The sequence below is a fragment of the Protopterus annectens genome, chromosome 12.part0 (assembly GCF_019279795.1).
Source record: "Protopterus annectens isolate FY-2018-M chromosome 12.part0, PAN1.0, whole genome shotgun sequence".
NCBI lineage: Eukaryota > Metazoa > Chordata > Ceratodontiformes > Protopteridae > Protopterus > Protopterus annectens.
Window position 1 is genome coordinate 937,913,327 of NC_056746.1, and position 27,947 is coordinate 937,941,273.

At 42.5% G+C, this 27,947-nt stretch overlaps 1 protein-coding gene across 2 annotated transcripts in view; it reads right to left on the bottom strand.

Moving 5' to 3' along the window:
• Positions 1-27,947, bottom strand: part of GNAS (GNAS complex locus) — a 2,418,861-nt gene that overhangs the window by 1,300,617 nt on the left and 1,090,297 nt on the right. The gene's annotated exons all lie outside the window — the stretch shown is intronic.

The window sequence follows — 27,947 nt, forward strand, 5'->3', positions numbered from 1 at the left end:
GAGTTAAATTTAAATTTAAATTTAAATGTTTAAGGCTCAGCCTTTGGATGTAGTTGCAATTATTACGTAATTTATAATTTACGTATTTGTGTATACACTTTTACACAACATAAGAACAGTGTATATTACGATAAGAGCACTGATAGATATTATATCCCTTTATGATAGAAAAGGCTGGAAGTTTTGTGTTTTAAATGGCGAAATTATTCACATTTTTAAAGTGAAGTTTTGTTTTGTTTCTAACATTTTAGCTGCTGGTTCTGTATGATTTTAAACTCACAAGCTGTTGAATTGGTAATTGGTAATTTGTTTTCTAATTGGTTAATTAGTTAACAACACCCTTTTAAAGAAAGTTTGATACTACAACTGGTTGTTTCATTTTTGTCTGAGGAAGGAGAGATAGGAGTCTCTCCGAAAGTGCTTGTGGTTAATAAAAGCTCTAATATTACAGCGCATGGACTTTTGTTGCCTTCTTTGGAACAGTTTTACCGGACTGTGGATTTTACTTTATCATCTGTTTTCCTTACGCTTAGCAGCTTGTTCCCTCGAATTTTTGTTCTTTCGTAGTCTGTTTGGTTTTTGGAATCGTGTTGTCTGTCCTTATCAACAGCTGGCCTTTGTGGAGAAGAGGTCTGAATGCCTGGATTGCCAATTTTACTGCCATCATTTCTTTTAGATTTATGTGCAGATGCAGTTGGTCTCGAGTCCATAGGCCTTGAATGCACTTGTCCATCATGTGTGCCCCCCAACCGAGGTCTGAGGCATCTGTCGTGATAGTTTGTCTTGGTTGACTTTTGCAGAAGGGCAGTCCTGTGTTTGATTGACAGGCCTGTACCCACCATAAGAACTCTTGCTTCAGGCATGGGATCATTGGAATTTTGGTTTCCAGGCTGTGCTTGTGCTGAGACCACAAATTCTTTAGGTACCACTGTAGCTTTCTCATATGAAGCCTGGCATGAGGGACCAGAATTATGCAGGATGCCATGAAGCCTAGAGCTTGTAGCACTTTTCTTGCAGTTAGATGGCTCTGCTTTGTTAATGCCAAGAAATAGAGAGGAAGTTGCTCTTTCTTTTCTGCAGTTAGGAATGCCATTTGTTTTGATGTGTCCAGTTCTGCACCCAGAAAGGTTATTATTTGGGATGGAATCAGCCTTGACTTTTTTGTATTGACTGTGTATCCCAGGGCTTGTAGCAGGTAGATGACTCTTTGTAAGTCTTCTGTTAATTTGTTTTTGTTGTCCGCTTGTATCAGGCAGTCGTCCAGGTAGGGATAGATTTGAATTCCCTGAAGTCTGCAATGAGCGATTACTGATGCCAGGCATTTCATGAACACTCTGGGCGCAGTAGATAAGCCAAAGGGCAATGCTGAGAACTGATAATGCTCTGATCCTGCAAGAAATCTGAGGTATCTTCTGCAAATTGGTCTTATGGGGACGTGCAGGTATGCCTCCTTGAGATCTAGAGTTACCAGCCAAGACTCCTTGCCCAGCATGGGAAGAAGCTGCTGTAGGGTCAGCATTTTGAATTTTGGAACAATGAGGAATGTGTTTAGAGCGGACAGATCTAGAATAGGCCTCCATTTGTTTTCTTTTCTTGGTACCAGGAAGAGCCTGGAGTAAAATCCCTTCCCTTGCTCCATAAATGGTACCTTTTCCACAGCACGCATTCTTAATAATTGAGATATTTGTTTTAGAGCTTCTGCCCTTTGAGAAGATGGTAGGTTTGGCATTCCTCTCTTTCCTGGTAGTGTATGGAAATGGAACCTGTAACCTTTGTCTATAGTCTGGAAAATCCATTTTTCTCTTGTAATGCAGTGCCAGTTTCTTGAAAATAATGTTAGCTTTCCTCCTAAGGGTGCTTCTAGTTGTTCCCTGGTAGGCGGTGCCACCGCCAAGAGTTGTTGTAGTGGTGGTGGCTGTATCCGTGCCTCGTTGGTTGTTACCCTGCCACTGGCGACCCCTGTAGGCACCCCTGGATTGGTTTCTGCCTCTAGAGTGCTTATTCCTGCCTCTTTGTGCCTTAGAGGAGTCCGGAAAGGACCAATTCTTGGAGGGCCAATTCCTGCTAAACCTTGGAGGTTGAACTTGTAAGAAATCTTTTACTGTTTGCACAGATTTTGCTTTCTCTTCCATCTTTTTCAGAACCTGCTGTGCGGGGGCACCAAATAAATTGACCTTGTCCATAGGTGCATCCAAAAGCTTAGATTTGACATGGTCTGGTAATGCCTGCTCTTTCAACCATGCATGCCTCCTGATAACTGTGCCAGTCATGGCTGATCTAAAGGAAGCCTCCAGTGCATCATAGCCACATTTTAAAGAATGGTTACTAACCTGCTGTATGTTATGTAGCATTTCTTGAACATACTTTTTATCTAAAGATTCTTCAGAGGACAGCTTTTTGGTCAACTGGTCAAGCATAAACGCTTGATATTGAATCATATGAAATTGGCAGTTCAAAGCTCTAGCTGACAAGGTAGCAGAGGTGTAAACTTTTTACCCCATCTCTAAGGACCTAGATTCCCTTTCAGAGGGGAGGGGGTTTTTAGAAGAAGTAGCTGCTACAGCTTTAGGGCCCTGGGAGATAGTCCCTGGATCTGCAAAAGGGGCCTTATATAAGTGGTGATGAGTGTCCGGGACCCTGTAGTACCTATCTGGTTTAGCAGGAGCCGGAGGTAAAGTATCAGGAGTAGTGCAAGCATCATTAAATGCATCATCAACAACAGATAGAACTGGAGGAATAGCTAAAGGCCTATGCTGTGGTAAGTGTAGAAAGGTCCTAAGCCTTTTTCTAGAGTCTGAGAAATCTTGGCCCTGCCACTGAAATTGTTCCCTCATAGCATGCAAGGTTTCCCCAAAGGAAAATTCCTCAGGAGGAGAGGCTGAAGGGATGGACTCCTCAGCATCAGAGTCTTCGTAAGGAGAATAAGAAGCCTCAGGAGGGTCTGTATGTTCTGAATCATCAGAAGAATCATCTGTGGCTACTGGCTCTGGGGGCTCTGCTCCAGGCCTCTTTTCTGGAGGAGGGAGAGAGGCCCTGTCTGGATGAGGCTGGGATCCACGAATTAAAGTGATGAGATCCTGTGCCAAAGAAAGCATATGGGAGCCGGTGCTGGGCCTGTGAGAGGGGGGCTTGGCAGGCACAGGTTTGGAAGTTTTGGCTGCTTTAGCCCTGGCAAAGGCCTTAATAGACATAGCTGGAGGAGGCCTAGCAGCTCCACGTGCAGGGGTAGAAATATCTAGTGGAATGGTGTCTGATAAATCCTGTGAAATCGCAACAGAAGGCTGGATTTCAGAAGCCGTTTCTACCAGGATAGAAGAGGCCTCGGTAGAAGGCAAGTTATCGGCTGAAGAAAGAACCGCTTGCTCGGTTTCGGCCGAAACCGAGACACTCGTGGATTGCTTAACCGCGGTTTCAGCCGAAACCGCGGACCGCGAGTGTCGGTCCTTTTCTTTGCGCTTTTTGGTTATTTGCGTAGTCGGAGGATCCGACGGAATAATGTAGGCAAAATCTGAGCCGAAAATCTGTTCAGCAAAGTCCGAGAGACGTCTAAGCGTCCGTCGGTTAAAAGCACAGGCTAGACAAGCTGCTACGTCGTGGTCTGGGCCTAAACAATGTATGCAATAGGAGTGGAAATCTTTATGAGGTATTTGTTTCCCACAAGATAAACAGTTATTAACTTTCTCTGACATCGGCTGAGGCAAGAAAGAGTCCCCAACGGGGTACTTAGCTTTATAGAAGTCTTCGAAGTAGTATTCGGTAGTAGTAATCTCTGGATCTGACCGACCGGCACTTGCGAACAGCTTCTGCTTCGGGCGCCACGCGGCAAGAAAGACTGAGGAAAATGGCGTCGGCTGATGCCTTTATACCCGAAGAACTGCCGCAATGACGTCGGGTGGAGTGCGACACCAGCCGAAGCCAGACCCAGACTTTGGAATCCGGCCGACCGAAGGGCTGCCTGACGGCAGGACAACCCATTTGTAAGGACTGCAGATGCATCCTTGAAGGACATCTGGGGGCCATAATTGACTCTCCAGCTGATACAGACATCCTCCAGAAGGGTCTCACTGAGATGGATTCCTGGTGTCAAAATCATGGCCTCAAGCTAAATGCCAAAAAGTGCATAGTCATCCCCTTTGGAAAAAACAAAGTACCCGCGAACTACCACATACGTGGTAGTCCTCTAAATACAGAAAATGCAATAAGGGATCTGGGGACCCAAGTAGATAGTAATCTCTCCTTTGATAATCATATTGCCACGGTGGTCAGAAAATCCTTCTATGTGGCCCACCTAATCACAAAAGGGTTCGCATCTAGACCAAAACAGGTTATTGTACCCCCTCTACTCATCAGACCCATCATAGAGTACAATGCCCCATTTGGGATGTACCTTGCAAGACACCTACAACAGCTGAAAAGACCACAGAAGTATCTCACCAAGAGGATTACTGGCCTCAAACATATGCCCTATGCAGCCCAGCTGAAGAAACTCCAGCTGTTCTCTGTTGCATACCGCTTACTCAGAGGTGATCTCTGCCTGACATACAAGGCCATGTCTAACCCAGAATTGATGGACATGCTCCCCCTAAAAAAATAAATCCCCAAAAGCCACACGCTCTAGGGATCTAAACCTCACCACAACGATAAATAGGACATGCTAGAGGGATAGATTCCTGTCCCAGAGACTCCCCATGCTTTGGAACAGGACTCCAACCTACATTAGGCAGAGCCCCTCACTAACACTCTTCAAGAGAAACCTTGACGAGTTGATGGGAAACAGAAAATTTACGCCGGGGATCACTGCAGTGGCTCTGCTGGACCAAGGCACAGAGAACTAATCTAAGGGGGTGGCGAAAGCCAACACATTCTGGCTAGGCTTATAGATGCCCTCGGGCAGATAGCCTCAGGCTATTACCAAACAAACTGTTGCATACCAAAGCATAGGACTTCACACCTATTGAATTAGGTCCTAAACTTTCCCCAGTCCTCAGCTGGAATAAATGCACCTCCTCCCTTACTGTCATAAAACTTGCTTCGGAAAGACGGAACTAAGTAATCAGGCAATATATTTTGAGGGAGGGTACTCCATAACACAGACATTCTATGTTTTTTTCAAACACCTTTACTGAATCACTTGTGACAGGCAAATTTACATTCATATAAAAGTAATCGAACTATATTAAACATACTTCACATATATTGCTACACACATCATATAACAAGCAATATTACATAAATTATTCAATTCCTGCTTTTTTCTAACGAGAGATATATTCATTAAACTATCACATACATAGGCAATTATACATTTATATAAATGAAAAACTACACCAACACAATCCGAGTAGCTAGCATTTTATATTTCAAACATTACTGACACTCCCAGTTGCAAACATTATACATCACCTATACTCTACCCAATCTTTCTCACTCAAAACATTCCATAGCTCATTTAAGTCTTGCTGGCTCTTAGGCCTCATTCCTCCCTTGTATGCATTGTTCCCACAATTCACATTTTTTCCTATGCAATTTCTCCTACCCTTTTCTAAAGATATCAATTCCAGTTTTATCTGTTACTATAGTCATTATTTCCTGTACAGTTTGTATAGATTTTGACTTCCATTTTCTAGTAATTGCTTTTTTGGCAGCCATTATTAGACACAGCAAGGTCTTGCCATGTCTAGGCAATTCCGATTCTCTATCTTAGCGCAGAAAAATCATCTCCCTCATCAGACCAATTTGCCCTCCCATCTCAGTGCATCCCACAGGGAATCAAAGTCCGCCAACACACTCCAGTCCCAAAAAATATATGTTCCCAATCACCTCTATTCCCAGTCACACCTCCAACATTTACTGTCTAGCAGAGGATAAATTCTCTGCAGTCTACTTCGGGATATAAAAATATCTATGCAAACATTTCCAGGAAAAAATCCTAAATCTTTGACAGATTTTGTTGCATATTTCGGAGACATGCATATATCCACCCACTGTTTCGTTGTGAATTGCTTATCCAATCTCTACCCACCAATCCTTTCTAACCTCCTGTGATTCGTACAATTATTGTGCAGTATTTTATTTGCTCTACTAAATATTCCTTTTTCAACGGCAACTTCTATTCTAGATTATATTAAAAACTCTACCAGTGCTGGTCTTTCATTTAGGACCCCCCCTCTTTATTTCCCTCACTCTCTCTCTGCTTATACTCTGATTGCCTTCCCTTATCAGAGACCGATATCGCCAACTTGTAGGCCAAATAAATTCTTGGCATCTTCCCATTCCACCTTTCTCTCTCTAGTTATTTGCTTCCAATACATTGGTTCTTTTGCCTGTTTTCTCCAATAAATTCTGTCCCCCTCTTGCCTAATGATCCAATATCCTTAATTGCAGTCATCCTGATTAGCAGAATCTCCTTTCTCCATTCCCTTGTTGGTTTAGTTTTTCGAATACTTTTTGCTGCTTTATGGATATAATATTCTGGATGATTATTGTTCTCCTTAAAGGCCTGCATCCAAAATCCCAGTCTCTCCTCGTGTCTTGAGCTTCCCCCATGTTTTATCATCCCCTCACACTTTGAACTATAGTTTTCTGCTAGTGCTATGTAAAGGAGACTTAACTGTGTAGCTCTGAAATACCCCTTCAGATTGGGTAATCCCAATCCACCCTGTAGTACTGGAAGTATCCGCTTCTCTAACTTGACTCCTGCAGTCTTCCCCTCCCAGATGAAGTCCTTCAGCTCTTTACTACTACCCACAACTTCTCTGGTTGATAAAAATATGCCTGACCTGTATATAAGACTTTGTGTCTTTCAGCTTTTCCCGGTTAGGGGTCACCACAGCGGAACTCCGGTCCGCTAATGCTTGGCAGTATATTTTTACGTACTGGCTTGCCGGGCCCAACGCACAACCTTCAACGAAGGAACGCCCATTCACGCATGTCGCTACACAGAAGACGCTCGGAGAATCGAACGGGCAGCGTCTGAGGCGACAACGCTACCGCAGCACCACCACTGCAGTAAAGGGACTAAACATGCTAACTGCTTGTATCTTACTATCCATAGCCATATAACAAAGCTTCCATATTCTCAGTTTTTGCATTATCTTTTGTTTAATCTCTTCCCAGATATCCTTAGTTGCCACACAAAGCATTTTTAATCCATACTCCTAAATATTTCATTTTATCATGTCCCCATAAAAATGAGTATTCCTGAACCAGTTCATGTGTGGGTACATAATTCACCACTATTGCCTTTGTTTTATAAGCTTCAATTATTTTGTATCCAGAAAAGAGCTGGAACAGTCTTAAAATGCTCCACAACACTAATGTCTTTTTCCTTTTTTTTTTTTTTTTCCCCAGATACAAAATATCTGCAAATAAAGCCAACTTTTCTCAACTACCATACCAATTATATCCTTGAATTTCTGAGTCTCTTTTCTTCTTTGCCAATGGTTCTAAATATAATACAAATAATAAAGGGGACAGAGGATACTCCTTCCTGGTTCCTCTGCTCAAGCAGAAATTAGAGGACCTCATCCACTTTAATTTTTGCCTACAACCCTCATATATTCTAGTAATCAACCTTATAATTTTCTCAAGAAATGCAGATGCTTCTATTGCTCTATTCATAAAGTCCCAGCTTACTCTGTCAAATGCTTTCTCGGCACCAAGACTCACAACAATGGTATTTTCTTACATTCTGCTTCCCTCTGGATCATCAATGTTCTGTCCCACCACAAAACCACACTGATGCATATCAGTTTTGACATTACTGTTGCTATTCTTTTAGCCATTATAGACGCACACACTTTATAATCATCGTTTCGTATTAAAGGACAACTACGGGATACAGTCCTTGTTTTCGGTTTCCTGATGTCCCCACCACCACCTGTCAATCCCATCATTGAAAATAATCATCCAGGCATGGGGAAGTATTTATTTTAACGTTTTGGTCATTCCACGTCTTACTGCTAGCGGTACAGCTAGCCCTCTTTCCTAAAAGTTTATTCTCGCGCTCTTGCAGCTATCACCAAGCCTTCCAAGTCGCCCATCACTTTGGAAGCAGTGCAGAGTGAAACATGCCCTCCTTGGCTCTTGTCACCCTGGAAACACTTTTTTTTTTAAACTATGCATGCCTTCCAGTATATATTCCGCCTCTCAGCCTATCCTCTCAAATATGCAATTGTCCAGGAGAAGGAACTTTTTAAGTACCAAGTTCAGAGACGGAGTTATTTTTTCGAAGGAGGATTCATTATTTAGTACCATTTGCAAGGAAATTTCAAGTAAAACACTTATTTTTTCCAATTCCAGTAAGTGCTGCCTTTTTGTTGAAAAGATAGCTTGTGGCTTATTCAAGAATGTGAAAGTCTACTTTATGATCCTGCCGACTTTTAACTATTGATGTTTTATGCCTGCGGTGGTGGTGCTACGCGTTGTGCGTTAGCCCGCTCACAGTTAGGCGTTGCCCGTTTGATTCTCAGTTAAAAGCGTCTACGTGTGGCGAACATGTGAATGGGATTCGTGGTTTGAAGTTTAAGGTTGTGAGCCCCATCTACGTTAAATCACAAAGCCACCCGGAGTTCCTGGTGGAGCGGCGACCCCTGGGATGGGACTGAAAAAATGCACAGCCACACACACACTTGACTAACAAACAGCTTGATAGTTCTGTATAGGGTTGCACATGCATACAGGGCACTGTATAAGCAGAAGCTTTTTTTTCCTTTTCAGTGTATGCTTCTCCTACTGCACTTCAGGTTGAGCAGGGAAACCGAGATAACGGAAGTATACAAACCTGATTAGAGTGATTGAGCTTTTTTTTTTTTTTAAGACTAAAGCTCTCAAATCATGTATGTTATTCCGTTGCTGTTTTCTGCTTCATCAATTTTACGTTTTTGAATATTGTCCCTCTGGGCTTGCTTTTTACACTTGTAATTCCAGCTGCTCCATTACCAGCATATCTTGCAGTTTTTAAAGGTTGTCTTTTATTTTCTTTTGCTTGAACTTTAAACGTGTAGCATCACCATGGATTACATGGTAGTACATAATTAGAATTTCAGAAAATGCTCGTTCAAGCAAAACATGTTCTAGTAACTTTTATGTTAAAGCTGCATTTCACAATTCTCCCTGCTTTTGTACACATACTTTTATCTATGTAGACTAACAGTGTGCTTAGTAATTGTTATAGAGCAGTGCATTGCAGTGTGCTGCATCCACGTGCAGTTGCACTGTTGATTCATTTCTCCATCTGTCCAGAATTTTGAAATGCATTTGAGGCAAAATCTGTTGTTCTGTCAAGGTTTTGAGTGAAGTGATGACTAAAATTCTGTCTGATCTTGTGACAGTAGTGTTTAAGAGCCATTTGACTCTCCAGATCTTATAAATTGTACTGCCAGTCTACAATTTCATTTGACTGGTAAATGTTGACTACTAAAACAAGTCTTAAAAAAAGGAAACAAATGAATTTAACTCTAGGCATGCAACCAGGGAGACAACAGAGGTAGTGTGTGTGTGTGTGTGTGAGTGAAGGGGGCATGACATGGAAATGATGGTATTTTTTGCCTTTAATACGTACAGTTTTATTTGTCCAGAACTTAGAGGTGACTATGTTCATACAGCTGATTTATAATTATGATTTGTGTATTATAAAACGGCATTTTATACAGTGAAAAATACTGGTGTGTAATCAGAAGACTGGCAACTTATTTTACCTTTGCATGATTTATTGCTTCAAATGTCTGGTACTAGCTGGATACACCTTTATTTAGGATGCCATATTTGTAAACATTTGAAGGTTTACATTTTTTGTTTGATAAACAGAGCTATCAATTAATTTGATCAAAAAAAATTTGACTGTTTTCATTCCAGATTCAGTGGGACTGTGAAGACTAAAAGCATTGATGCGGCTTTATTTAGTGGAGTTTCAATCTTTCTAGTGATTTATTAGACTGTAAACAAGTATGAAGGTTCAGCTGTTGGACAAAGGCAAAGGTTAAGCAAGATTAAGAAGTTACGTACCTACCATAACGTTCCATGTTAGTGGTCTTCTTCTCGCCTTCTTTCTTGCTGGTTGGGTTCGGAGCTGATCCTCGGCTCCGACTCGGCTATCTACTAAAGCTCGAGAGCTATTTCCTGGCTCGAGGCCTCCCCATATCCCACAATGCTTGGCACTAGATACCCAGATCTCGTTTGGCAGAGCTAACACCATAGAAAAATTTCAAGGACACCTGTCCAAACTACAAGGTTTACCTACAGTTCTAAAACAGAGGAGGACGTAACCCAGATAAGACTCAGCCAGAGGAAGGCGGCCTCAAAAAGGGACTCTTCTCGGTCTGTCCAGGCTAGGGGGATGGAGGGTGGGACCCAAGAAAGAAGGCGAGAAGACAACTAACATGGAACGTTATGGTAGGTACATAACTTCTTAATATTAAGTTGTCTATCTCGCCTTCATTCTTGCTGGTTGGGACAGCGTCCCTAGCACCTTAGTCCTGGGTGGCTCATCGGAACAGACTCTTGAGCACAGTGGAACCAAAATCAGCTCTACTCCTAGAGGCCATATTCAACTTATAATGTGAAATGAAAGTATGAGGAGTGGCCCATGTGGCTGCAGCACAAATAGATTCCATTGTTAGTCTTGCTTGAAAAGTTACCAAAGTAGCTAACGCTCTGGTGGAATGACCTTTAGGTTTAGCAGGGAGTTCTTTATGTCTCAGCTGATAAATCAAAGTAATAATAGACAACCACCTGGATAAGGTTACTTTAGAAACTGGCAGGCCCTGCTTGCCCTCAGCATAGGACAGGAAGAGTTGGTCTGATTTTCTTGTGTGTTTAGTCCTATCCAAATAAAAACGTAATTGCCTATGAACGTCCAATTGGTGTAACTTTTGTTCAGCTTTGCTCAAATAGTTAGGAAAAAAGGCAGGTAGATCGATAGCCTGATTCAGGTTTGTTTCGGAAGGTATCTTGGGCAGAAACGAAGGATTAGTCCCGAGTGAAACTCTATCCTTATGAAACACAAGGTAAGGAGGATGAATACAGAGGGCTTGAAGTTCCAAAACTCTCCTAGCTGAGGTGATGGCTACTAAAGAGTCTTCCAGGAGAGCAATTTTAAGGAACAGGAAGCCGCAGGTTCAAAAAGGGGGGAGAATCAAGGAAGCTAATATCAAGTTTAAGTCCCACGGAGGTGGGGGATCTCTGACCGGGGGCCTAAGCAAAATAGTTCCTTTAAGAAAGGCCTTGCAAAGTTTGTGGGACATGATGCTGGTTTCTGACAGGCTAGCGTGGAAATTTGCGATAGCAGCTAATTGGACCCTACTGGTGGCAGACGAGGAACCAGCTTGAAAGAGTTCTGCTAAAAAATCTACAACGTGATGGACAGGGGCTGTAAAGGGGTCTATATTCCTAACCTCTGCTCAGAAAGAGAAATGTTTCCACTTACTAGCATAAGTCTGCCTGGTGGTAGATTTGTGCGAAGAAAGGAAGATTTCACGCACCGGCTGAGAAATATGTGGAAGCCTGGCTAAGGTTGGAAGTGGAGCAACCAAGCTGTGAGGTTGAGAGATTGAAGGGATTGGTGCAGCCCACCTGACTGATGGACCAAGAGGTCTGGCACTGGGTCCAAGATTCCAAGGCTGCTCCAGCAGGTGACTATGCAGGAATGGGAACCAAATTTGTCAAGGCCAGTAAGGGGCAATGAGGACAATCCTGGATCCCAATGCGGTCGCCTTCTGAATTAGTTTGGGAATTAGGGGAAAAGGTGGGAATGCATACAGAAGACCCCGGGGCCAATCGTGAACTACAGCGTTTCTGGGGGAGTGGCCGGGGAGGGGAAAGAGTGAAGAAATCGTCGCACTTGCTGTTGAGAGGAGTTGCAAAAAGGTTGCAGCAAGGCTGACCCCATCTGCAGAAAATTTTGTCCGCTACTGACTGAAAGACCACTCGTGAGGCATGAGAATAGTTCTGCTTAGTCTGCCCGCTATGATGTTGGACTTCCCGGGGATGTGTGTTGCTATCAGAAACCGTTGAGAGGAGATCGCCCACTGCCAGAGTCTGAGTGCTTCTCGACATAAGGGATATGACTTGGTTCCGCGCTGCTTGTTGATGTACCACACTACAGACATATTGTCTGTTTGAATTGCAATAGTCCCGGTGGGTAGAGTCTCCTGAAGAGCTTGCAACGCTAAAAGCACTGCTCTCATCTCCAAGACGTTTATGTGCAGGTGGTACTCTAGAGGTTGCCAAGTGCCCTGGACAGTCCTGCCCTGAAAGTGCCCCCCCCCCCACCCGATCAGGGAGGCATCCGTGGTCACCGTGGCAACAGGAGAAGGAAGAACAAACGGTCTGCCCTGGAGTACTAGAGGGGAGACCATCCACCAAGCCAGGTGGTCTTTGCATGATTGAGTGATTATTATCTTGTAAGACATCGGAAGTTGTTGAAAGGACCATTGGGTAAAAAGCATACACTGAAGAATACGCATGTGAAAACGAGCCAGGGGCACTAGTATGATTGCTGCTGCCATGAGACCCAACGTTTTTAGTACAAATCTTGCCTGAATCCTTTTGCACTGTAGTAAGACCTGCACATGTTGGCGAATGTCTGACACACTGTCTAGAGGAAGTTTTGCGGACAGATCTTTTGTATTTAATCTTGCGCCTATAAAGGTTATAGACTGACAAGGCAACAATGCAGACATTTCAAAATTTATTGAGATATCTAGCATGGAACAAGTTTGGATGGTATAATCCCTGGCTCGCAGTAGCTGATGACTGGTGGAAGCAGTAAGGAGCCAGTCGTCTAGATATGGAAACACCTGGAATCCTTGCTGTCTCAGGTGAGCCGTAACCACTGCCATGCATTTGGTGAACACCCTGGGGGCTGTGGTGAGACCAAAGGGCAGGGCTCTGAATTGATAGTGACTGGCTCCCAGCCGGAAGCAGAGAAACCTTCTGGAGCGCCTGTCAATTTTGATATGGTAGTATGCATCCTGAAGGTCTATGGAGCACATCCAGTTGTCCTGACCCAAAAAGGGTAGAATGGACTGAAGCGTGATCATCCGGAACTTCGTTCTTTGAAAAGATTTGTTTAACCTGCTAAGATCCAAAATGTGTCTCCAGTCCCCTGTCTTTTTTGGTACCAAATAGAACTTGGAGTAAATTCCGGATCCTTGCTGGTCTGCTGGGACTGGCTGGGTGGCCCTTTTTTCTGGCAGTTTTGACATTTCTAGCACTGCTTGTTCCCTTAGACCGGGTGGAACATCTGGAAGAGACTTGGTTGTTTGTACAAGGGTGTGGACAAAGGGGATTTTGTAACCCTCGGATATGGACTGTACCCATTTGTCTTGTGTGAGGAGATGCCAGGCTTCTGGATACAGTGACAATCTTCCCCCGGCTGCCTCTGAAGGTGGACAGTCGGGCAGCCCTTCAGGGGTGGTAAAAGGGTTGGTCAGAGAAAGATTCTCTGCTACTCTGATTTTGCGGACCCCCTCTGCCCCTCGGGCAGCGTCTATTATTGTCCCCTCCCCTGCCCCTGGAGGGAAACTCGCCACGTGCGTCAGGCACGACTCCCTGTGGTTTCCGAAACCACACTTTCCCACTCTTCTAACCTTTAGGGTATGGTCTAGAGGGAGTAGAAAAACGGACTCCCACAGCAGAGAGAGTCTTGCCTTCCTGCTCACACCTGGTAAGGGTATCCTTCACCTGTGGTCCAAACAGAGCCGAACCATCAAAGGGGGTATTAGTGAAGGATGCCTTAAAGGGATCAGCAAAATTACATAATCGCATCCAGGCATGTCTTCTCAAAGCCACGCCTGTACCTGCGGCCCTACTCGCCCCATCGGCTGCATAAGAAATGAGCCGCATGGAGGAATTGAAGACAGAGTTAAGGGTTGCCAGCTGGGAGTTAATCTTATACGGAGCCCCCGCAGCTGATGGATCCTGAAGGGTATCACCAGTTCCTTGAGAAGATCCCTTTGAAGGCGGGTGAAGTGGCACAGATAATTCAGCGACCACATGGAAAAGGTCACTGAGGAAAACATCTGCTTCCTGTACCTGTCCATTGTCCTAGACGCTTTATTAGGTGGATGGACAGGCACCGAAGGGTCAGCCAACTCCTTCGTGGCTGCTGCCAGCACCATGGCATCAACGGGAACACTTTTTGTCAAAAATTGTTTGTTGGGTGGGGCTGTAATTAACTTAGTGGGCCTGCGGGGAGTTGGTGCCACTGTGTCCGGGGCTGACCACGCCTTTCGAGCCACTACTTCCATGAGCGGGTCGAAGGGTGGAGACACCCAGGAGGTGGAAAGGCGAGAACCAAACGCGTCCAGGTATACTGACTCGTCCTCGGAAGGGTTAAGGGCAGTCCAGTTCCCCCTCTGCTTAAGTATCTCTAGGATATCTGAAAAGGAGACATCTCAGAGGGGTATCTTGGGGACCCTTCCGAATCCTCCAAGTCGGTATCAGACGTGACCGACTCGGGGGAGTCGACATGTTCCCTCTTACATTTTCTCTTCCGAGGGGGCTCCTCTGAATGATCAGGGGAGGCCTCGGAAGAGGAAGATATGCCCAATGGGGCAACCTGGAACGTCTGTTCTCCACGCTTGGGGTCAGGAGGGTGGACAGAGACTGATACAGGCATCATGGGGGAAGGAGCCGAAGGGGCCGATCGAGGAGCAGACTCAGAAGTCAGCACGCTCATGACCTCGAAGGCACCCCTTTCAGGCAGAGCAGAGGGTCCCCGCTCCAAAGAGACGTGAACCCCTCCCGGCACAAAGAGGGATGGCTCCGAGACCAATGTAGGGACCGAGCTCACCTGCGCCGAAGCCCCGAGAGGGAGAACGGGGTCAGACAAGGGTCCGATGCCACTAGCTCCCTCTGAGCCGACGAGGGAGTCCCGGCGCCCAGATCCCTCCAAGGAATGAACCAATGAAGAGATCGGAGCTGACGAAGGTGCCGAAAGGTGTGGTATCGTCTCCGTTTCCAAGATTCGAGCCCCAAACAGCTCCGGCTCCGAACGCAAAGGGGGAGTTGGAGGAGGAATTGCTGAAGACACCGGGACAGCCACAGTCTGTTGAGAAGGGCTGGTTAACATTTGGGCCAGGGCCTGCGATTTAAGGAGTCTACTGACCACCCTCTCCAAGTGATGGTCAGATAGCCTGGAGGACAGAGAGGAGTGGGACCTATGGCTTCGTTCAGACTGAAGCAACAGTGACCTCGGAGCCGAACGAACCGATTCTAGGGAAGGGGACCTAGAACGTTTTCGACCCAACAACAGTTCCGACACTAAAGTCGGAGCCGATTGAGGTCTAGAGATGTTGGCTCCAGCCAGAACCGAAGAGGAGGCGGCAGATGCTCCGCTCGGCGACGGCTCCGAACTGGGAGCCAACGGCTTGGCGGGCTTTAAGGACTTCCCCGACTGAGGCTTCGCTGGGGATCCCTCTGGCTTAAGTAAGCCTCTCAAAATATGTTTGTTCCTACGCTCCTGCAAGACTCTCGGGCAGAAGGCATGACAGACCGAGCAGGAGTCCTGCAGGTGTAGGGAACCCAAGCAATACACACAAGAAGTTTGACCGACTGTCAGAGACATCTTCTGACAGCACGAGTCACACTTCTTGAAGCCTGAGACTTTAGTATCCTTCGACATACTGGCCAGGGGATACTAAAGAGAGAAAAATTAAACTAATGCTTAAAAAGGCACAAAAACACACACACCCGCACTAGTTAAGCTAACAATAACTACAAAAAACTATCACACCACTTAATAACAATAACTATCCTTAATAATATATATATAAAATGTACAAGGCTAAACACTACTCCTATAGGTACAAAAAGGGTGGGGTTAGCCACTAATAGAGAAAAAACAAGGGGGGGGAGGGTAGAAACTCTCTAGCAGAAAACGAGTTTCCTTAGTGGGATAAACTAGGGGATACACAGTCTAACTATACAAGGGTAAAATTAACTATATCTAAGAAAAATACAAGGTAAATATTAGCTAATAGAAAAAAAGGATGAATACGACCTGAGCCAGTAAAAGCGCAACCTCGCAGCTGAAGCGGCAAACGAGATCTGGGTATCTAGCGCCAAGCATTGTGGGATACGGGGAGGCCTCGAGCCAGTAAATAGCTCTCGAGCTTTAGTAGATAGAGTCGGAGCCGAGGAGGGAGGCCCGCCTCGACGACCTCGAGGGAGACCGATACTCCGGCGAGAAACAAGGCTAACGGAGCCGAGAGGGAGAGGATCCGGAGGCCCTCATAGAAGGGCTAATAACTTTAGATGGCGGGGATGAGTCTCAGCTGCCTCTTATGACTTTTGTGTTTCTCTCTATCCTTTTCCTTATGCCTCTTCTCTCTCGAAGACGCAGAAGAGTCCCCTGAACTCTGCGCAGCAGAGGGAGGTTGAGTCCCAGGCAGAGTCGGGGGACCTAAAGGCATGGGGGCTGTAGTAGCAGCTTGTGCCTTAGAGGGAGAGGAAGAAGTGTCCTGCAGTAACAAGCCCGCCAGGATCAACTTGTTCTTCCTATCCCTGATGGTCCGGGGGTTAAATGCTGCACATATCTGGCAGCTAGTGGGTAAGTGGGCCACCCCCAGACACAAAACGCACCAAGTGTGGCCATCAGCCGGGGAAAGCTTATGGCCACACTCAGTGCACTTAGAAAAGACGGCTTTGGGCTCTTCAGCCATCACACTAACACATCCACACACTAAGGGGAGGGGACAAAAAAAAAAAGTATACAAGCTAAAATTACCACAAAAAATAAAACTAAGGCTATCACTCAACGAAAAGGAGCTAAACCCACACACACTAACAAAATTTAAACTTTTTGACAAAGATTCACTGAAAAGATCTCACCCAAGCCTAAGGAGCTCTTCACTAGAAGCTTCTTTCAGTCGCGGCAAACTCGATCTGGGGAAAGGGAGCATATAGCAGGGGGTTATGGGTAAAGGGAAGGAGCCAGGAGCTCAGATCTTTTAGCTAGTAAAGCTGCTGGCTCGGATCCGAGGTTGTATCCAATACCCACAGGTTGCAGAGCAAATGAAGTAACTTCAGAACATATGTTACGTAACTGGGGGAGGTGATACATGGAGGTTACTTGCTTATACACACAGTGACTGGGGGGTTTTTTTAGGGAAAAAAAGAGCAAATATGAGTACTGCTATATATAGTTGCTAAGTTGTTGAGAAGAGTGAGCCGAAAGTAGAGTAAGAACTGAAGTGTGTAAGGAGACGCACAGTACATGTGGATAAGGCAGGTATAGAAGATGTTAGTCATTCTCATTACAGTACTTAAGTACCATATTCCCCTCTGTGGAGGGGACAGTAAACATATGAACATGTCAGCAGATATGATAAAAGTGCTAATGACTAAAGTGTATTACTTATGCAGAGACTGTTTTCTTCACTAATGCAGAAAATTTTAGAATTTTTTTTTGATATTTTGGGTGATCTCTTATATCTTTTGATGAGACCTACAATATATGAAGCATTTAGAAGATTATGAGCCTTGACTTTTTTTTTTGGTTAAAATTTCTGTACCTGCACCAATGTATCAGTTTTTTATTATGAGAATTGGACGTGAGGGAGGTGGGGAAAATAGATGCAGCATTGTGGTGGAAGGACTGTATTTTCATAATTAAAATATGGATGTCAGACTGTGCATACATCTTTCCATGACTTTCTCCTCCTCCTAGTTCCTGACAAGTGTCACTCCACCCCTCCTTAGCCAGTCATCTGTTCTGTTCCCTTATCTTGTTGAAAACACAACTCCACATTACTTCTTGGAGTAGGCCACCCAACTGTCTGGTGTGGATTTACTCCACAATGTCTTTTTTTTGTAGCTGGTGGGCCTGGGAGCTTGTTGTTGCAAAGGCTATCATCATGGCAGACCAGGGGATTTAAAACTCCCTTCTCCATCTGGCTGGATAGCAGAGATACAGCCAAATCAGAACCTACCACCAGGCCTTCAACCTTTCTTGTTGCGGGTTGATTTGTTGTAGACTTGGGTTAATTGCCTGGGTTGACTTATAAAAATTGTGAGACTGCTGAAATTTAGTTGACTTGTGTCTTTAAAATTTCTTTTACAAATAGTTGTTTTCTGAAAAGATTGGCAGGTCTTTCATTTCAGTTGCAAACTGAATCAGAATGTTCATGATGGCCAATTTTTGTTTTTCTTTTAAAGTGTGTTACAGCTTTTGAACTCTGGTTACTGGTATCATGGGGATCCATTCCCCAAAACCAAGTTCATAGGTGATTACTAAGTTAACTGCACAAGAGCCTTTAAAAATCCAGCCAATAATACCCAGGATGTGGCATTATATCATATCTCAACTACTCAGATATGGGATTGGGTAGTATCAGAGTAGTAGGACTTTTGGTGTTGGAGCTATGAGTCAGTTTACAGACTGCCTCTGTCTAGAAGGGACATGGGCAGTACCACAGGAGTGAATTTACTTTTCCCTATCCATTTATCAAAATTCTTTAAGAGACTGCAGGATGAGCTTTGTTTTACGAACGTGATAAGTTTATTCTGTGGATGAGGTAGCTTTTGAGGTACAAATCTGTCTCTCCAGCAAGTTCTGTTAAGAGTCAATAATAAGGTTCAGGTCCATGGAATCTGCAACCCTTGTACACTTTTTCTTAACATTTTCATCAGTGTGCACCTTGCAGGTCAGCCATTTGTCTCCTCCCAATCAACAGTACGGGATGGAGTAAATGGATAGAGCATTGACTTGATCTGCGTAAGACATGTTTTACACTTAGTTTTTTTTTTTTTTTTTTTTTTTTTACTGTGAAACCTCTAGGGCCACTCAATTATGGGCCTGATGAGAGCTGAGCACAACACTAACTTCCTCTGAACTTTGCGCTATGCCTTTACTTACAAGTTGAGCTACACAGAAGGATTTCCTCACTACCATAGCTACCTGATGGTCAAAGTCTAGTTTATTATCTGTGTGTGTTCTTGGGTCCCTCACCACTGGGTCTATTTTCAGGGGTGTGCAATCAATATTATAACTTGCAGGGATATAGGACTTACTGAAGGGCATGATTACACATTTTAGTCTCAGAGCATTGTTTGGGCACTAGTCATTTGTCATTTTTAGGCCTGTTTGTAGGATGTCAGCATCGTTTAGGGATGGATTCAGTGATTGCCCCCAGCTTATTGATGAACTTTCTGATCCAGAGGCCCCCAGCTTGACCTTTGATTCAGAGAAGTATATAACAAACAGGAGGGGTCCCAACACTGAGCCCTGTGGGACACTGCTGGTAACAGGTTTCTTGTCAGAAGTGAATTCACCTATCTGGACCACGTGTCCTGTCAGTGAGCCAGTTTGCTGACAATGTACGGGACAAATACCCAAGTCGGTAAGTTTATCTAGAATACCCGAATGGGGGATTGTGTCCAAAGCTTTGGTCATGTCTAGATAAGCGGTGTGTACCACTTTACCTTCATCCATGGCCCTGGTGACTTTCTCGAAGAAGCCCACCAGAATAAGCAGGAAAGGCCACCCTATAACAAAACCAAATTGGGACTGGATCTGTGTTTGGAGATTTCCTGTGTCATTCTCGATTAGGTCCATGGCAATTTCTTTCCATGGCCTTGCAGATAAAACTGGTCAAGCTTGTGTGTCTGTAGCTCTCTGCGTCAGTTTGATGGGGTCTTCTAGTGCAGAGACACAACTGTTAGTCCTCCTTTCCTTTGGGACATCATGCTGCTCCTGTCCAGAATTAGAGTTTTTAGTGATTTGTACAGATTCTGTTTTTAGCTATTTAAGAAGCACCCTGGAATGTTGTCAGGACCTTTGAAAGCTGTATTTCTGGCTTTAGAGGGCACAGTAAGGACCTGTTGCCTCTTAATGACTGGTAGGGGGATGGTTGTGGGTGTTTCAGTGTGGTCAGAGGTAGGTGATGGTTGTGATAGAAGTTTGAACTGAACTTGTCAGCCAACAGGTTGGCTATAGTTTCAGGTTGGTATAAGTCTTGCCATTCATGATTAACTCCGCATGTTGCCGAGCATTTCGCTTGAGGTTAGGAACACAATAAAAAAGACTTTTGGTTATCTTTCACCTGGGAGGCTAACTTTGCCTTATAGTTTGGTTTGGCAAATTTGAGCAGCCATCAAATTTGTTTAGACTAGTGAGGGTCTTTTTGCAATGTTTTGTCTGTTCCTGTTTTGCTTTGGAGAGGATTTTTTTACGTTGTTGAATAGCCTATTTATGTTTAGGGTTCACCTGGGTGATTTATTTTTGCCAGTGACCATGGGTTTGACTCAGACAGGTACTGCATCCTCTGTGCAGGTATGAATGTGGTTGTACAGTGTTTTTGAGTACAGCTCAGAGTAAGCCTTAATGTCATCCAGGTTCTGGGGGCTTGGAAGTTTAGTAAGCTGTAACGTAGTTGAAAGTAACTTGCCTTAGCAAAGTTCTTAACAGGTTTAGAGTTTGATGGAGGTTTTGGGTTAGTTTTAATACTAAAGGAGATTATCTGTGGTCAGATCTTACCAGTGAGAAGTTAATTTGCCAGAGGGAGCAGCACCCCCCCCCCCCATGTGTTTTAGGTCTAGGATATTTGTACCTCTAGTTGGGGAGCTAACTAGCTGCTTCAGGATGCTTGCATTGACAAAGCCCAAAAGCCTACGAGTGAATGAATTATGGTTCATATAAACCTCCTAGTTTATGGAGGGGTATTTGAAGTCACCCATAAGTATGGTGTTAGGCAGAATGTTAAGAGATTCCAGTAGGTTTAGGTAGGAAGTGTGGTTTTCTAGACTCATTTCAGGGGATCTGTAGCTAGGAAGGGTATGATAGGGGTTGCAGCTATGGTTAATTGAGCATGGAGCGGCTAAAGCGAGTCATACTGCTGGACCAGTCTACCAGTGTATTTGTCGTTTATGAACACAGAGACCCCTCCTCCCTTTATTTTACCTTGAGAAGAGGAGAACTGAAATGTATGAAAGGCATTTTAGTCTGACAACCAGGGTGCTTTCACGGTTTAGAACCATGTTTCCATGACTGCACATGTCTGCATTCTCCAGGGTGATGAGTGCTATCAGGGAGTGCAGTTTTTTTTATTTAAACTCCTAGAACTGAAAAGCAGTGCCTTTAGGTAGTTGAGAGTGATTTGTATTATGTTGGAGGGTTTCACAACATGTCAGTCTAAAAAAAGGCAATCTGGAGGTAGATACATTTTTTGCCAACATCCAGAAGCCAAGTGGTGACAAGTGCAAGCCATGTTTGGCTAACCATCATGGTTTGTCGATCATGTCTCACCAGGTTAACAGATATTGGATCCTGTTGTTGTAACACTAGAAACTAAGCCAGTTGTTGAAGTCAATCATTTTTTGCTGGGGCTGTGGCATCACTAGTGAAAGTAGGATGCTATATAAGGGTAGATTCATACCAAACTGGGACACATTCTGAGAGCACCATCATGTCTCTTCATATAGTCTAGTGAAGTATGTCTTAGGTTGTTTATGCCCACATGGACTAAGACCGTGTCATTCTGGTACTTGTGGTTTAAAGACCTAAGTGCATGCATGATCTGGCAGATCCTGACTCCAGAAGGACAGCTCACTGTGATCTTCTCCTTGTTTAGCCTGGTAAGGGCCCCATCAATATGCCTTACAATGTAATCCAAAACAACTAGAAAGTTTGGCTGTGTTGCCTTATGGGCTCGGAAGCTTTGCTACTGTAATTTTCAAGGTCTGGTGGTGTGTGAGGTGCTCTCTTTTTTGAGTGTGCCCGGGTCCACTGAGAGATGCTTTTAGGTCGTCTTGGAGGTTTAGGTAGATTACACGCGAGTACCATTGTGTATCTACATCGCTCACACACTGTTTGCTCTAAAATTAAAAGGTTATCAGTGAACATGAAGCAGTTATTACATTGCATCATTTCTACACTACATCAGAACGCCCATATCCACCAGGCCCAAAACAGAGATGATGGGGAAGCGCCTATCCATTATAACCAGATCCTTAGTAGATGGGAAGGAGTATGGCAGAGTCACTTTAAGGTCAAAGTGAGGGTGTTTGGTAGATTACCTGCAGTGGTGCTGCTCTGTAATCTTTGAATAGTACATAATTCCATTCTGAAAGATGACTCCAACTCAGGATTACACCATGTTGAAAGTATCTGTGTTTTGCAGTCGAGTTAGTACATTAGTGCAGAGAGGTGCAAAGACTCCATGCTGTAGTCCTGTGTTTAAGTCTCATCAGTCGCCATTTGCCTGCACTGTGTGGAATTGTCTATTTAAAAATTTACAAGACATTTGTGCAATAACATGTTTGCATTTTTATCCTGGTTAAACTATTTGGCTTTGTGGACATTTCTTTTTATTTGCATATTTTCAACTATAAACTAGATAGGTACTGCTTAGAATGCTGGCAGTATGAGTTACTTTCTCTAGACTGATTTATGCTGAAAGCACAGTACTGTCAATTGAGCATACTTCTCTTGGAGTGGATGAAAGGACTTTGTTTCCTTTAGTTTTTTTTTTCCAGTTATGCAAAGGCATACCAAAAAGACACTAGCATGAACTTTTGACAATTGACCATATTTTGAGCCCAGACTCTGAAAGGTGGTCTCTCCTCAACCCCCATATGTGACCGCCTGCATAAGTATAATTAGCAGTAGTTCCAGCAGGAGTCATGAACATGAACTGTGTACTTGTCAGCAGTTAGGAATACTGTGGTGTAATTTAAGGTAGTATTTTTTTAATCTGTCTCCTTTCCTTGTTTCTTGCTCTTGAATTTTCCTGTATGCCTTGGCATTGTGTACTTGAGCCCCTTTTGGGCACCTGGTCAATAAACCCTTTCAACTGTCCAGAATATGGCAAACATTTGTTTCCTTGTACCTCCTATTTGTGAGAAAACACCAAGCAGTATAGTCAGACTTGAATGCCAGCACTGGACTTTCAGAAAATGAAATGCATGTTGAAGAGAAACCTGTTGTTCTATCAACTATTTGAGTGAGTTAGTCATGTGTTAACATGCTTTATACAGTTTGTCTTTCGGCTTTTCCCTGTAAGGGGTCGCCACAGCGGAACTCCGGTCTGCTAATGATTGGCAGTAGTTTTTTTTTTACGAAACACCGAGGTGCCAGCTCGACTCCCAACCTTCAACTAAGGCACACCCATTTACACATGCATGTTTTTCAAACAGTACATAACACAAATCTTTGTGTTTGTTTGCATGTTTACATATACATATAATGAGCAAACGTTTTTTTCTGACATTTCTGCCCTGATTGTTGTTGTTGTAGTCAGTTGCTGGGGATTTCAGTCATCCAATAATTCCGAACATTACAGTTTTGAAAAATGCACACAAACAAAACTTACTGATCTATGACATCTTTTAGTGAATTATAATTAAATTTAACAATTATCACTTGTTTTGGGCACATTTTTAAGTTAGACTGTGTGTTTTATAAAAATACTTGATGCTTTTGTGCAGACATTATTTTTTTTTCTTCTATTAAATTAAGTTATAGTTTCGATAACTGCTCTTTGAAGGACTTGGAGGTGATCCAGGGCGTGTGAGTGCACCAAGAAGTAGAAAAAAGGGGGACATACATACAAGAGTTATATCAGGGCTGAATTTGTCTGCTAATATTTTTGCTGCATCATTAGGGGATGAATAAGTGTTGCTGCTGTTGTGTATTAACTACGAGCATTGCCTCTAAGGCTACTGATGTAGCTGAAGAAGGCTTTGTGGTTGTCCTTAGCATAAGTGGAAACTGCCAGTTAATACTGGAGGATTATCTTGGCATTTCCTTGGCTTTTGTGTTAATCTCCAGGTGGTTGGTTTACTTTTACAGCAAGTCTATGAATTTCTTATTTTAGTACAGTTTGTTTAAACTAGGTTTCCAACATAACAGTTTATCCCATACCCAAGTACTGTATTTATATATTAAGAGAATATGCCTTGATGCATGCTTTGAGATGTTCTTTAAAATTATCAGCTGACGTAGTAGTGTGAAATGGAGTAAGTGAACTGTTGAGGTCCCTTTAATGTCATCAGTTAACCAGTTACTACATTTACAAGTAGTTTGATGCATGTCAGTCTGCAACTATTGAAATGTATGTGTGCATATGACTTTTGAAGCTACAGTGGTCAATGCTGAATGTTAGTCTAAGTAAATATATACACATTGTGAGGTAAAAAGATAATGCATCTGTTTTTTATATCAAAACCTGAGCCAAATACATTGATTTCCCTCTACATCACTCACATTCACAGTGCTCTTTCTTTTGAAATAAAATTTCTGATAACTCATCAGATAACACAATTAGGACACCCATAGGGGGTAATTGCTACCTGTGACATAACTGCCAGCCCATTACTTTTTGTCTAACCTGTTATTCCATTGTCTTTCAAAAGTCAGGCACCCTCATTTACAGAGGAGTCCCAATGTCTGCAGATGCCTTTCAGATGGAATGCCTGACATTTATTTATTTATTTATTCCAGTTTGATGACTGGGGACGTCCACTGGGCTCAGGGAGCCCATTTTCAGTGGAGGCCCGAGGAGAAAGGCTCCGCAATACATGGTTTAGTTACAAAAATTATTACAAAGAATAATTGCTTTACAAACTTTAAAACAGGTAGAATTCAGAAGAAAACAGTTACAATTTCATTTAGGCAAGAAAGGCAGGCACACAGCATCAGGGCTACATATTACATTATTGTAATTTATAATATCCACATTTGAGTGTTCGGATTAGTTTGATGTGAAAGTTAGCCAGGAGTATAAGTGGAGGAGAGCATATGTGGATTGGGCGAAAGAGTACAGTTGCATTTCCTGTTTGAATACAGATAGGAATGTAGTTGAGTTTTAAAGTTTTCAAAGTTGTCACAGGTCCACAGAAAAGAAGGGAGCGAGTTCCATTTTTTAGCTAAGGAGAAGGATAGCAGAAGCTGACCAGCAGGACGACTGGGTTTGTGGACAGAGATTAGATTTTGGTGGGTAGATCTAAGGGTTCTGTGGGGTGTATAAGGTCGTAGAATATTGGTTAGTGCAGGGCATGTGGTAGGTTAGAACAATAATCTGTGGGCAGTGGTGATTTGGAGATAGTCTAGATGGCTGGGGAGTTCAAGCCAATTTAATGAATGAAGGGAAGAACAATGATGGGAGGAGGATGTGGTTGCAAATTTAGAGATTTTATTGCAACAGGTTTCCAGTTTGGAGGAGAGAGTGGTGGATAAGTTACTAAGTAGAGGAGCACAATACAGGAGAGAGGGTAATAGATAGGTATTGGCTAGAGTTAGTCTGGTGGAAGGAGAGAGGAAGTGGCTGTTTCTGTAAAGTAAACCAAGTTTTATATGGGTTTTCTTAATGTTTTGATGAATGCGAGTATTGAATTTCAAATGTTCGTCACCAAGAAGTTTGGCGGAGGGAACAATCTCTATGGTGGAGTTGTTCTGGCTAATAATTTGGAGTGAGTTTTTATCAACAGGGGAAGTTCTGGAGGGGGAAAAATAGAAGAATTTTGGATTTGTTGGCATTTAATAAGAGGTGATTTTGGAGCATCCAATTTCCGGTGGTTGAGAAAGCAGTTTGTGTCACTGATTGGAGCTCAGCATCTCTCAGGAAAAAGTCTATTCTATTATAACTAATGTACATGCCACATTACATGACCTTCTAATGTGCCGACAAATTACACCAGAAGAATATAGGTACTTATACATTGAGTTCCCTACTACTCCTACAATAAAAGGCTTGCCCAAGATTCACAAACAGGTACATCCCATACCCCTTAGGCCTATAGTATCAGGCAATAATTGGGTAACTGCCACCATTTCGACAGCTCTTGAAAAATATCTTAGGCCTGTAGTTGACTCTGTTCCAACTCTGTTAAAAGACACCTATGATTTATTAAGCAGCCTTAAGGATGTAACACTTAATACTGGGACAGATGAGTATATGCTGATAACTTTAGATGTAAAAAATCTTTTCGTCCATCCCCAATGATTTGGGTTTGGAAGCAATTAGAGAACTACTTGTAAGAGATACCAGCTTCTCCTCTGATAAAATTATACTAATTTGTCAGCTCTTGGATTTAGTGCTTAACAATAACATCTTTATGTTTGACAGCATGTTGCAGACATGGGGTGTAGCTATGGGCACCCCATGCGCAAAAACGATAGTGGTCCTAAATTGGGAAAAAGAGCATTTGTTCACCAATCCTGCTTTTGACAAAATTAAGTTCTACAAACGTTTTGTAGACGATGTTCTCCTAATTTGGCAAGGTACCCTAGAGGATTTTACATGTTTCTTACACCATCTAGAAACTACCACTAGTTACTTGAAATTCACAGTGGAAGCATCCATGAAACAAGTTGTATTCCTGGATGTTACCTTGGCACTTACTGAGCAAGGAAAAATCACGTCCTCTATCTTCAGGAAACCTACTTGGACCAATACACTACTTCATTTCAGCAGCATGCATCCTAGGCATATGTTCCCAGGAATAGTTAAAAGCCAGTTTACTAGGCTGACCAGACTTTGCCAGGAAAATACTGTTTTAGAAAAAGAATCTGACCTGTTAGAGCAATTATTTTTAGATAGAGGATATAACTTTAAGCTTGTCAACTCCATTAAAAACAATACTATACATTTAACAGAACTCACACCACTCACTGTTAAGAAGTACACTTCCTTTAAACATAAAAATAGCAATGACAACATAAAAATACCATACATTTTAAAATACACTAGCGATGTAAAATGTTTGGAGACAGTTATAAGAATAACTGGAATATATTACAAACAGATTTTCTGGTATCTAATCTGGTGGGAAACTTTCCTTCCTTTTTATACAAAAACTGTTCCAACTTGAAGCAAATTCTATGTAAAGATTCTGTGCTAAATACTAAGAAATCTACCCAAGTAATGGGAACAGTTTCTTGTGGTTCTTGTACCAGGTGTAAAATGATTTGTCTAGATCCAACCTTTACTCATTCCACATTAGGTTTCACCTATCATATTAATGTTGCAGCTACTTGTCAAACAAAAAACCTGGTTTATTTAGCAACTTGTACAAAATGTACAGCATTCTACATTGGATTAACTAAAAGAAGGTTAACTGATATATATGATCATTTATATGAAATAAAGAAAGAAATAGATACTAATGCATTAGCACAACATATAATAGAACATAAAGAACATAATTTTCTATTTAGGGTACTTGAAAAAATAAACTTAAATCCCAGGGGCGGAGATAATATAAATAATTTAGCCCTGGCAGAACTAAAGTGGATTTTAAAATTTAATGCTCATAGTCACCCAGGATTGAATACCTCAGTTTCTATTAAACCCATTTTAAACAATAGGAAACGTTAACATTATTGCACAATTATTACATATATACATTTTTTAGTTGTAAGTTTCTTACTATTAGTAAATGTTCTTAAAATTATGATACAAGTTAAATAACTTAATATATATTTTAATAATAGTATTTTTATATTAATAATTGGCTTAAAATTAGGCATCTTTTACATGTCTTTCTACAATTTTAAATTTATATATATGTTTTTTATAATTCATATGTTTTGTTTCTTATAGGCAATTAATATATTTAGTTAAGTTTATATTTAATATTTATATGTTTTAACACACAGTTATACTCCTGGATCTATGTTATATTAAATTAAATCACACTATTTTTACCTAAATAGATCTTGTCTATTAGCTTTAAGGCATAGGAAGTATCCTGTTATATAAATTCTAACTATAATTAAGTTTATTCAAGATTTATTTATTTGTGTACTTTTAACTGTATGGTTTCATTTTCAGCATTTTTAGCATTGCTATATATTTTCTACCTCATTGTTATTTATGCCCCACTGGGTACGTTTATGCTTCAAGTCATTAGCACATTTCATTAGACTTTGCTTCGGGCTCTATTTGGTCTGTGATATACTTTAAAAGTTATATGTCACTTGGTTTGAGCTCCGAGTTGTATCTTTT